The sequence below is a fragment of the Silene latifolia genome, chromosome 1 (genome assembly GCF_048544455.1).
Source record: "Silene latifolia isolate original U9 population chromosome 1, ASM4854445v1, whole genome shotgun sequence".
In the NCBI taxonomy this organism is placed as follows: domain Eukaryota; kingdom Viridiplantae; phylum Streptophyta; class Magnoliopsida; order Caryophyllales; family Caryophyllaceae; genus Silene; species Silene latifolia.
The window spans coordinates 195331579-195344171 of NC_133526.1; positions in this window are offsets into that span (position 1 = coordinate 195331579).

Genomic DNA, 12593 nt, shown 5'->3' on the forward strand with positions numbered 1-12593 from the left:
GCTGAGTGCATTTAAAAGGGTTTTGGTTTAAAGGGTGGGTTGCCATACCGAACCATCAAACCCGAAGTCTGTGGAGAGGCTCGTACCAAACAAGAGTAAGGCCGATTTCTAGTCCATTTCCTCAAGTAGTGAAGGCCCTTGATACAAACAAGAGTAAGCATCATGGTATGGATGACGTCAATCGCTATCCATCCTTAGGCCCAAATAAGAATTAGGACCGTTTAGACGGGACGATTGGTCGAATGGGTTGGGTTGGGCCTAGGAAGGCCGAATAAAACGGTCTAGGGAGACCGAGTTATGAAAACCGACAATTGTCTTGTACAAACTATTCCCTAACCTTGTTCAAGTTTCACCCTTGGCTACACGTAAGAGTATTATCCCCAGCGGAGTCGCCAAACTGTGGACAGCGGGAGCCCACGTGGGCGCTTGGGAGGAAGAGAACAAGCGTTTGCATTTTTGTTGGAGTCGCCACCAATTTTTATGGGAAATTGGATCCGTTCGAATACCTCGTGTCATGTCAAAATACAAAGTAGAGAAATGAACACTAAGCAATCGTTACCCTTAGCATTCTATGTCTAGAATGACTCTCGTGGATGCCAATGAACACGGGTGTTCACAGAGATCTGAAGTAAGGGGTGAGGGTACGTATTAGGAAGCTCTTTTGATCGAACACCTAATCCCGCCCGCCTCGATAGCGGCCTCTACTAATGATTAGGGAAGTTGTCTATACTTGATATATCGTCGATTATATGCATGCAATGCAACATCCAAATTTTAATCCTAACATGTGAGAATTAGGCTAAGTCGGTTAACACGTAATTTAGCATACAATTAATGTCGAAGTAGGATTTAATGCTCAATTACATGTGAAAACATACAGATGATACAAGATACAATGAATAGAATGAAATAAAATTACAATAATGAAAATTACAATAATTACAACGGGATTTATTGATTTATGTCGAAAATACCTTTCAAAATGGTTAATTTGAGAAAAAGAATACAAGAAAGAATTAACGAACAAATCAGCGCGATAATACGGATAATAGTTGATTATACGTAAACTAATTAAACTAAGTCAAGGCAATAACGGAGTTCAGGGACAGAATTCAACCCGGAACAGGCGCAGCAGAGCTGCGTCCTTTGGAATAGGCGCAGCGATTCTTGCGTCTGTTCTGACCGAATTCGGGCCGTAGAAGCGGAATTGCGTGTTGTTAATACTCGTTGGTAAATTTAATGATTGATTAAAATTATTTACTCGGGTGAAAGTGATTAGCAGGTTATTTACATGTGATTAAGGTCATAAAAGCAATAAAACATGGATGAAGACGAAATTAAGACGAATTAATTACATGGATAAACGATTAATTAGTGACATGGGTGAATGGAATAAGCTAGCATGACGAATTAATGACAAATTAACGACGAACATATGAATAAACAGATGAAAATATATCAAAGCTCGAATTCCAGAAACTCAATATGAACAAATCGAATTTCTACAACCCGGATTGAATTTAATGACGAAAACCCGCAAATATGAGATTATAAGGGATTTAAGTCGGATTTTATGATGAATAAAACGTGTTAATGATGAATAATATACATGTGAAACATTAATATGCTATTATGTCAAGAATTAACAGGAAACAAACGAAATAAATAAGAAAACGAACAAATTAACAGAGGACGAAGGAAGAAGAAAGGAAGCAGGAACTGCGGCAGCCTCACGAAGAGGCGCAGCAGGAACTGCGCTCCTTCGAAGAGGCGCAGCAGTTGCTGCGTCCTTTCTCGACGGTTTGTCTTCTGAAAATCCGTAAAAACGGTTTTAAAGCACGGTTTTATAAATTGATTTTAAGAGGTATTTTCGACATAAACCTTACAATTGTGATACAATAAGATAAATAACAATAATAAAAGCGAGATTTACACCCTCAGACTTACATGTTTGACGAAACGAGATGAACTAAGATATCGATTAGCGATGCTCGACTCGAACTATAATGCAAATATGAAAGTGCCCTCGTAAGAGGAAAACAATTAGATTAATTAAATTGATTGATTGTGGAGTTGGTCAAATTGGTCGGTCATGCAAACGAGGCTGGTACTCAGAAGGATCCGAGCTTACGTGGTCGAATGTTCAAGCACGTAGACGCCAAAAAGTAAGAACAAAGGTATAGAATGCAAAGGGAGAAGAGAAGGGCGGACACTCGCGTGAGAAATATGAGGAGCGAAGGCTCCTATTTATACTAATCACGTGAAGGAATTAGGGTTTTCGGAGAGTCTTTGGAAGTGAATCTCGGAAAGATATGAAAAAGATACGAAAATTACGCAGAAAAGGACTGGGAAGAGCGCGCAGATCACTTGCGTCTCTTGGAAGAGGCGCAGCACCTGCTGCGTCTGTTCCCAAGTGGTTTCCTCCTGCGAAAGAAAGATTTCCGTGTTTAAATTATGGAATAAAGGGATAATTCGGTTTTCCTTAATATTTGTATGAATATTACGGGAAATTGTTTACCAAAGAATAAAGATTATGAAATATTTATTAAAAATATGGAATAGAAATATCCGGAACATTCCAGAACATTCTGACTCGGGATTTAACGGTTTTCGGAAAATGAAGACGGTTTCAGGCCCGGACTCCAAATGTACTCTAATTACTGTCAAAACGACCGTATCGGCACGTAGATGACAACTAAGAGGTAGACATAAATTTTTGAGCAATCACTTGACGATAAACTTACGAACTGTCACAAATCGTTCCGCGTACCAAACATGCGGCCCAATCATCACCGGGTGGTTTGCGAGAGGTGCAGAAATGAGGTATCTACACGTACTTGCTCCCCTAGTGTTTTTGGGTCTGTCCGTCTTCCTTTTGATGTCGCTCTGCGTTCTAGCTTGGAACGTATTGTCACCGCGTCAGGGCCGGGTTTTGGGGATTGGCAGTGGCGCCTTGCTACATTCCCTTTTCAGCTTGGTGGTCTTGGTGTCTATGCAGCGGGAGATGTTTTATTTTATGATTTTATTGCGTCCCGCTTAGTCTCTTTGGTTTGCGAGGCTAAGCTCCTCGGCCCTTTCGGTATTGTAGCCGTTGGCCCCGCTTTTGATGATGTCGCGCGGTGTTTCTTTGTGACTACATGATCTCGGTGTTTTAGGTAACCCTAGTGAAATTGTCGCCCCAAACTTATGAAGAAATTGGAAGACATTTATTTCGCGACGGTTTTCTTTGCCTCGTAGTCTGTTTTCTCTTTGACGCCACGCCGATTGCTTTATGGCGGTCTCGGCAGGTTCTCACTCCTCCGATTGGTTGCGTGCGGTTCCTATCTCGCGGTTGGGTCGGACTATGAACGGGAGGACTTACCGTTGTGTCTTTGGGGTATCGTCGGGTGTTCCGTTATTCACGGTATCTAGGCCCTGTCCGGCTTGCTCTCGGGTTTTTTCTGAGGATGTTTTTGGGGACCACGCTGTTTCTTGTCTGATCTTGTGGGCGTTAAACATCGGCATAACCTTGTCCGGGACACTCTTTTCGACATCTACTATAGATCTGGTATTACTGCGGGAAAGGAGGTTGATATCGGTTTGGTTGATGGACATGGTGGCTCTCTTCGTCCTGCGGATTTATTGCTTTATTCTTGGGACAGGGGGCGTGATGTGTGCGTTGACTTGACAGGTTCTTCTCTTTTGACTCAGACTGGGATGGCGGATTTTGTGCCTGGTCGGGTTGTCGCTGATGCTGCTCAGCGAAAGTGTGCTAAGTATGGTGATTTGTGCGCGGTGGCGGGTTACGGTTTCCTTCCTTTCTCTTTCTCTTCACTTGGGGAGCTGGGTTCGGATGCTGTTGCCTTGCTCAAGCGGGTCCAGAAATTCTCGGTATCTCAGGATGCGGAGGCTCGGGTGGCCGCTTACATTTTTACTAGACTTAGCTTTGCTATTGCTAAGGGTGTGGGAGCCCACATTGTATCTCGGCTCCCCACCAATTTCATGTAAACTTTTATTTTTCTTTTAATGAAAGCTGCGCGCATCCTTCCATAAAAAAAAAAATAATAATAATAATAATAATAATACATTACTGGCGATCGTGGAAACGTAACCCTAATCTGCCGTGCTGCTGCCACTACTACCGCCTACTGCCACCGCCATCAGTCCCTTCACCCCGTCGGTGGTTGATCGTCGGTGTTGGGTTGTTAGTTTGCGGTGTTGGTTCGCGTTTTAGGGCATTTTCTCCTACGATCAACAGTTAGGGCTTTGGGTTTCTCCATCGAGTTGCCGCCGTTGGCTACCAACATCTACCCCACGTCGACCTTTAGACCTCACGTCGCCGGTCAGGGGACGGTTTTGTTGGTGGTTCCGGCGACGGTCTGCTGTTTGCGAGGGTTTTAGTTCGCCTGTAGTGTTGTCCTTTTCAGGGAGCTTTGTCGCCTGTCTGCGACCAGTACACCTGCGCCACCGATGATGGGCCACCAGACCTCACGTCGCCGGTCCTTGACGTGGTGGCTGACGACTGCCTGCGTTATTTCCTTCCCAACACCGGTGAGTTTCTTGCTGTTTTTTTACCGTGGGTTTTTTTGCGTTTTTCTTTTCTTCTCCCCGTGCTGCTGGTTGTTGCTGCTCTCTTGTCCTCCGTTGTCCGGCCACCTCTGCCACTGCTGTTGGGTTGTTGTGTGGGTGTTACGGGCTAAGGTGTTGTGGAGTGTGGGTTCCTTCTCGGTTGCATTTGTGGTCGTTTTGGTTGTTACGTTGATTATTGATCTCCACCGGAGTGGGTGGTGCGTTGGTGGTCAACTGGGCTGCCCTTTTGGTTGCTAGTAGCGGGTACATTTTGAGCTCTTAGCTGCTTGTGTGTGGTGGTTTCCGCTCAGGTGGTGTTTGTTGGTGGCTCTATAGTTTTCTGTGCAGGGTGGTGGTGTGTTCCTTCATGCCCGAGCTTGTGCGGTACCATTGTCCTTTTTCGAGGCTTCATGCTTGACGGGGTGGTTTTGGTAAGGGTCTTACTAAGGCAGCTTGGCAGAAACATTTTCAGGACCGACATTGCCAGAATGGTGCGTTGGAACTTACGCGTCAGACTCTTACTGATAGTTTGACTATTTATTCCAATGCCGAGAGTGTTTTGAGACGGATGGCGCTCTGGGTGTGTCGGGTGTGTTTTATGACCCGTACCACTCGTGCTAGATGTCGACATAGTCGGGGTGATATTGTGCTGTCTCCGGAGCATGTTGATGGCCTCTACAGTTTTCATATTTATGGTATTCCGAGACCTTCGGCTCCCTCTACTTCGGTTTCTTCTGATGATGGTGTTGAGCTTGTTCAGTGGTCTATATCTTCCCTTGATCGTTTATTGTCTTTGGGCCTCCGCACCGTCAAATCTATTCCTCCTAAGTGTCGTCTTGGGTTTGTTCTGGCTTTGAAAGGAGCTCTGGATGATGTGGCTGATTCCCCTAGTGATCTCTCCCGCTGGATTCGGTTGCTTGTTTTACCGCTGTGTCTGCTTAAGACTTTCGCTCCTCGGAGTAATGTTGAGTGTAGGACGGCTATTCGGCGCCAGCGTCAGGAGGAGAGTATTGCCAGGGCTATCCTTGCTTGGGGGGTACCTGGGGGGGGGGAGGGGGTTGCAGCTATTGCAGGAGTGTTTTGATGAGGGTCCTTCTTTGTTTAATGCGGAGGAGGATCTGGATTTGGGTGAGCATAACCTTCGTCAATGTCGGCGGAAGATTTCTGATGGTCACTATACTGCTGCTGTTCGGGTGCTTAGTTCCTCTGGGGTCGCCCCCTACTTCGCTGCCACTCTTGTGGCCCTGCGTGAGAAGCATCCTGTCGCCCCACCTCCTAATAATTAAAAAAAAAACGAAACAAAAGGAGTATAACTTAATTTCCATGTAACATAAAATGGAATTTGAAAATATATATAATAATAATAACATAAAAAGGCATGATGAACCTCTTTTGAAGGGACACATGTCACGCTATATGTTCTTGCCACCTATCATACCTATTTACATAATAATAACCCAAGGAATAATAATAAAAATTTTGTAAGAAAAAAAAAACGAATAATAATAAATTTTCACTTAATAATACAAAATAAATGCAAATAAATCTAAGAATTCAATAGTCATTTATCTACCCTTCAATATACCTAAGAAAAAAGATAGAGTCATAAAACACTCTTTCACAATTTTAATGACTTTCGTAACTACAATCCCTCCTCTATAATGACGTCTTTTTATCTTCTTTATTTGTTTGCAAAACATAACAATAAATTTCAAGTATAAACAAAAATAAACTCAAAGCATCTTTTATCCTCATTCTTATCATAAAAAGAAGTTATGTGAATTTTGTTTTATATATTGTTGTTATGAAATTATAGTTTTATATGTGTTTTTATAATATAGTTTCAGATTGAAAGTTTAACAGTGGAATGAATCATATTTCGAAAGAGGTATTCATCAATTTTATTACTTCGATCATTCAAGAATTGATCTTATTTAAGCATATGTAAATTTTTAAATTTCAATTAACCGAGTGTCAAAATATGTTTTTATACCGTTTAAACACGACTAATATTTGGATGGCAGGGGAAAATAAAAGAGGAGAAAAAATCGTCCAAAGTTGAAGAAAATAGTAGAATATGAAAGAAAGAATATAATTGATTAAGTGAAGACTTTTCTTACTATTTTGAATCAATTGGTATGATAATTTGCCGTAATGTATCTATAAAGTTGTTAAGGGATAAGAGGTGACTGTTGTAATGTTGAGTTTTATTAATGTTTTATTAGGGACTATTTACACGGAATAAGGTGGAAATTGTGTTAATACGCCAATTTGGAAAATAATTTACATGTTTGTAAACTTCTAATTAATTTCTTTATTAATATTGGTTATATTCTTTTGATCTCCCATGTTTTATTTGCTCTATTAGTTTACCAATCATATTTTCTTTTTAAGATCAAAACGGAGTGAGTGACTTTTCTAATTCATATCAAATTCCGCCAACTCCAGTATGGTTTGTGAAAAATTAGAGGTATCTTGCCGATGCTACTATATTTTCTTTTTTTACTTAGGGTCGAGGTATTTGTATCTTGTACGTACATGTCTATCATTTGATCGATTTATGATTAAAAACATTATTAAAGCCGCAAATGAATAAAAAATAGTGAAAATATAAACATAAAAGAAACCTTTAAAAATCCCCGTGATTTTCACGGGATACAAAACTAGTTTCATGATTTATAATCAACATTGACATTTTAATTGAACTTTTGTGGTAAAAACATGTTAATAAATGTAACACCCCCATACTCCAAGTGCCTTACCAGGACCACCCAGGTATAAGGATGTTACCATCTCGGTTACCCGAGGCAATGATAATCAAATAAACAATAGTGAAACAACAGTTAAATAGAAATACTTTAGTGAAAGGTTACAATCCAAAAACCAAACCAAAATACGAATACATGTTCTCAAACCAACTCTCTACTGATCTAACTGAAATGTTTATGAAAACTACTAAGCTACAGCGGAAGACTTCTATCATCAGACCGTGGCACATCTCAGCTATCCCAGTACTCAACTCATACCTGCTCAATATCTGCTCACCATCCCCGAATGGATCACCGCAGGTTTTAAAACAATAAACCGGGGTCAGTACTAATCACACAATTTATATAATCAACAGTACAGTAAACAACACAGCTCAAACAGTCACACACAATCACCCACTCCAATCAATCTCCGTCTCCGACTGTCCACTGGACCAGCCCTACCAGTGGGGGACCGCAGCCGTACCCACCAAATCCCCGCTCATCATACCGAGCGATAACCCTGTCCCATTAATGTGCACATCCCCTCCCGTGGCGGGTTCCACGGAGGGCGAAACTAGGGAGTGAAGACACTCCCGCAAGTGACTCCACTCAGCCGAGAACGCATCTCGAGAACCAGAGATAAGCAATCACAATCACAACACAACATCAACAACCGTCTGAATTAATCAACAATCACTAACTAAAGCACAATCACCACATATTATGTAACTAATACTGAGTAGGGAAACCCTACCTGGAAAGCACAACAATCAGACGATCTCACAGCTGATATCAAAAAGCTTCCTCTACGAATCCTCCTCCTAATATACAAACACATAATCACTACCAAGCATAAAATACCACAAAACCCCCAATTCCCAACATTAGGGTTTAACCAACTTTAAAGAAACATTGTAAAAACGGTATATAGGTCTTACCCTCGACGCAAGGATCACAACGGTATAAAGAAAGGTGAAATCCGACCTTCCAAGCTCCGGGATTTGCCAACAATGCGATTAAAGGGAATGACGTAGTTTGATTTCTCTTCTCACAGTGATTAGGTTTAAAAAGTGTTTAAAGAATAATGACGGAAGTATTATATACTCTAATCGCATTATTAACAAAACCCGAGAAATCGTCCCCCGTAAACCGGCTACTCGATCGAGTAGCTAAGGTACTCGATCGAGTGCCCCCTTACTCGATCGAGTATCCACGTTACTCGATCGAGTACCCAACAGGTCAGAAACTATTTTAATCTGCAACTCGCCCTTACTCGACAGAGTAAGGCCTACTCGATAGAGTACCCCAAGACTCATAAATACGTAGTATTACAGTCTTCCCTCCTTAAAAAGAACTTTGTCCCCGAAGTTCAAACCACAACAAAACAAAGACTCACACTACGCACTCCCGACTCAACAACCAAAACAAAACTCAACATAAAACATGTTACTAACCCAAACTCAACCCGACTCAACGACAACAACTATACCGACACAACATAAAAAGGGTGTAAAAACTCTTAAAAACTCTTTGCGATCATCTCCTGCCCCCCTAAAAGAAACAAGGTTACGTCCCCGTAACCATACATACCTGATCAAAAAGGAAAGGGTAGCGCTCTCTCATTGCATCCTCCGCCTCCCATGTAGCTTCCTCGTCTCGTGGTTAGACCAAAGGATCTTAAGCAAAACCGTCTCACCACTCCTAGTCTTCCTAACCTTAGGTCAATAATCCGCTTAGGTACCTCAAGATATGATAAGGACTCATCTAGCTCTAAGCTCTCTGCCTCTAACACATGTGACGGGTCACTCACATACTTCCGCAGCTGCGATACATGAAACACATTATGCACTCTCTCTAACGCGGCCGGTAAAGCCAGACGATATGCAACCTCCCCAACTCGCTCTAAGATCTCATAAGGCCCGATGAACTTCTGACTCAGCTTGCCTTTCTTCCCAAATCTCATAACCCCACGCATAGGAGACACTTTCAGAAGAACCTTATCCCCAACCCGAAATTCTATATCCCGCGATGTAGATCTACATAACTCTTTTGCCTATCCCGATTTTGCTCTCATCCGTTCCCCGATCATCTTAATTTGTTCAACCATCTCATGTACCATCTCTGGTCCTAGAACCTTTGCCTCAAAGATGTCGTCCCAACAAATCGGACTCCCGCATCTCCTCCCATATAAAGCCTCAAACGGTGTCATGCCAATACTAGTGTGATAGCTGTTGTTGTAAGAAAACTCTATCAAATCCAACCTTTGTTCCCAGCCACCACCAAAGTCCATCACACAAGCTCGCAACATATCCTCAAGAGTTTTGATTGTTCTCTCGTCCCGACTGTCTCGTCGCAGGATGAAAAGTGTACTCATCTTCAAAGTTGTTCCCAAAGATTCTGCAACTCTTTCCAAAACCTTGAGATAAATCTCGCATCTCTCGTCGGACACTATGTCCTTAGGGACTCCATGTAACTTTAGCACATTCTTTCGATAAGCCATAGCTAATTGTGCTTTAGTCCATGTATCTTTCATTGGCACAAAGTGAGCTGACTTGGTCAGTCGATCCACTATTACCCATATCATGTTGTTACCCTGTTGACTCTTTGGCAAACCCACGATAAAATCCATAGAAATGGATTCCCACTTCCACTCAGGTACCTCTAAAGACTGAATCTTACCTTGTGGTCGTCGCTGTTCCCCTTTAACTCTCTGGCATGTCAAACAACGGGCCACAAACTCAGCTGTTTCTTTCTTCATCCCAGGCCACCAAAACGTGTTCTTCAAGTCCTTGTATAGCTTGTCACCACCTGGATGTACTGAATACGGTGTACAATGTGCCTCTGTCATGATTGTCTTTTTCAGCTCCTCATCATTAAGGACACACCACCTACCATCGAACCTCAAACTACCATCTGTATGAATAGAGAATCGAGACACTGTCCCTTTTTCTACTCCAGCTCTCCACTCAACCATCTTAGGATCCAACGCCTGTTTACCTCGAATATCATCATAAAGATCGGCTGCCGCATGTCAAATCTCCCACAAAGATCCCCTCTCTCGCATCATATGTATCCCAAACTTCCCCACCTCATCTCTCAACCTCATCAAAGATAGAGCTGTACACAAGGAATGTACACTCTTCCTACTCAAAGCGTCTGCAACAACATTGGCTTTCCCTTCATGGTAGATAATATCCATGTCATAATCGCCAATCAGCTCCATCCACCTCCTCTGTCTCATGTTCAACTCTTTTTGAGTGAAGATGTACTTGAGACTCTTGTGATCCGAAAATACCTTAAAGGTCGCCCCATAAAGGTAATGTCTCCATATCTTGAGAGCAAACACCACTGCACCCAACTCTAGATCATGTGTAGGGTAGTTCTCCTCATACGGCTTCAATTGCCTAGAAGCATAGACAATCACCTTACCGTTCTGCATCAACACACATCTCAACCCATTCTTTGAGGCATCTGTATAAACCTCAAAGTTCTCGATTCCCTCAGGCAATGCTAAGATAGGAGCGGTGGTCAAACGCTCCTTTAATGTTTGGAACGCCTTCTCACAACTCTCATCCCAACAAAACCTGTTCTCTTTCCTCATCAAAGCTGTCATAGGTCTAGCTATCTTGGAGAAATATTTCACGAACCGTCTGTAGTATCCAGCTAAACCCAAGAAACTCCTGATCTCAGCAACATTCTTTGGTGCTTCCCACTTTGTAACTGCCTCAATCTTCGCCGGATCCACAGCTACTCCCTCCTTAGAGATCACATGCCCCAGAAAAGCAACTTTCTCTAACCAGAACTCACACTTGGACAGCTTAGCATATAACTCATGCTCCCTCAAAGTCTGCAACACAATCCTCAGATGCTCCTCATGCTCCTCCTTAGTCTTAGAGTAGACTAAGATGTCATCGATAAACACCACCACAAACTTGTCCAAAAACCGTCTGAAGATTCTGTTCATCAAGTCCATAAACACAGCCGGTGCATTAGATAACCAAAACGGCATCACCATGTACTCATAATGACCATACCTCGACGTGAAAGCTGTCTTTGGTATGTCCATCTCCCTAATCTTCACCTGATGGTACCCCGACCTCAAATCAATCTTAGAAAAGACTGATGCACCACTCAACAGATCAAACAGGTCATCTATCCTTGGCAAAGGATACTTGTTCTTCACTGTCACTCGGTTCAGCTCTCTGTAGTCTATGCACAACCTCAAACTCCCATCTTTCTTCTTCATGAAAAGAACTGGTGCTCCCCACGGCGATACACTAGGTCTAATGTATCCCTTTTCTATCAGATCATCTAACTGTTTCCTGAGCTCCTCCATCTCTTTAGGACCCATCCGGTACGGTGCCTTAGAGATTGGCTCCGTCCCCGGTTTCAACTCAACGGTGAAATCTATCTCCCTCTTCGGTGGCAACCCCGGAATCTCCTCTGGAAAAACATCTGCAAACTCTCCCACCACTGGTATCGATCAATCGCCTAGGACTCTCTATCCGGTCATCTCTCACATGGCACAAGATCAAAGGGCATCCCTTCCTCAGATAAGACTTCAAGGTGACAGCTGCAATCAACTTAACTTTGGGTTTGACCAGAAACCCACGATAAGACACACTAACACCCTTAGGCCCTCTCAAAGACACTTTCTTTTGATGACAGTCTATCTTAGCTTTATACTTTCCTAACCAATCCATCCCGACTATCATCTCAAAACCGTCAAAAGGAAACTCTAGCAAGTCTACAGGTAGATCAACTTTCCCAACTATCATAGACACATCTCTAAACAACCTCCCACATGATACAGACTCACCCGAAGGTATAAAAACTTTCTCGCTTACGGACTCATATACCCTCAAACCCAACCGTTTAACATGACTCGAAGATACAAACGACTGAGACGCCCCCGAATCAAACAAAACAAAGGTATGAATACCGTTAACAAGAAAGGTACCAGTGATAACATGTGCATCCTCCTCAGCTGCTTTCTTGTCCATCATGAACAGACTTTCCATCGGTCTTCCGTCCACCTCCCCGGACAAGATCTTGGTGATGTGGTCGGCTTAGCACCCGACCCCGATTGTTGTTGTTCGTAGCTAGTTTCGATAAGAATTACCGCCATTGCGGTTACCTCCACCCCGATAGCTCGACTTCCCGGTTAGACCATGATCCACCCGGGTCATTTGCTCGCATAACTCTGTGCGGGTCCCCGAGAATAGCTCCCCGAGCCGATCCCCGAAAAGCTCCGGGCATACTCGTGCACTCATGTCTCTTGTGGCCTACACCGCC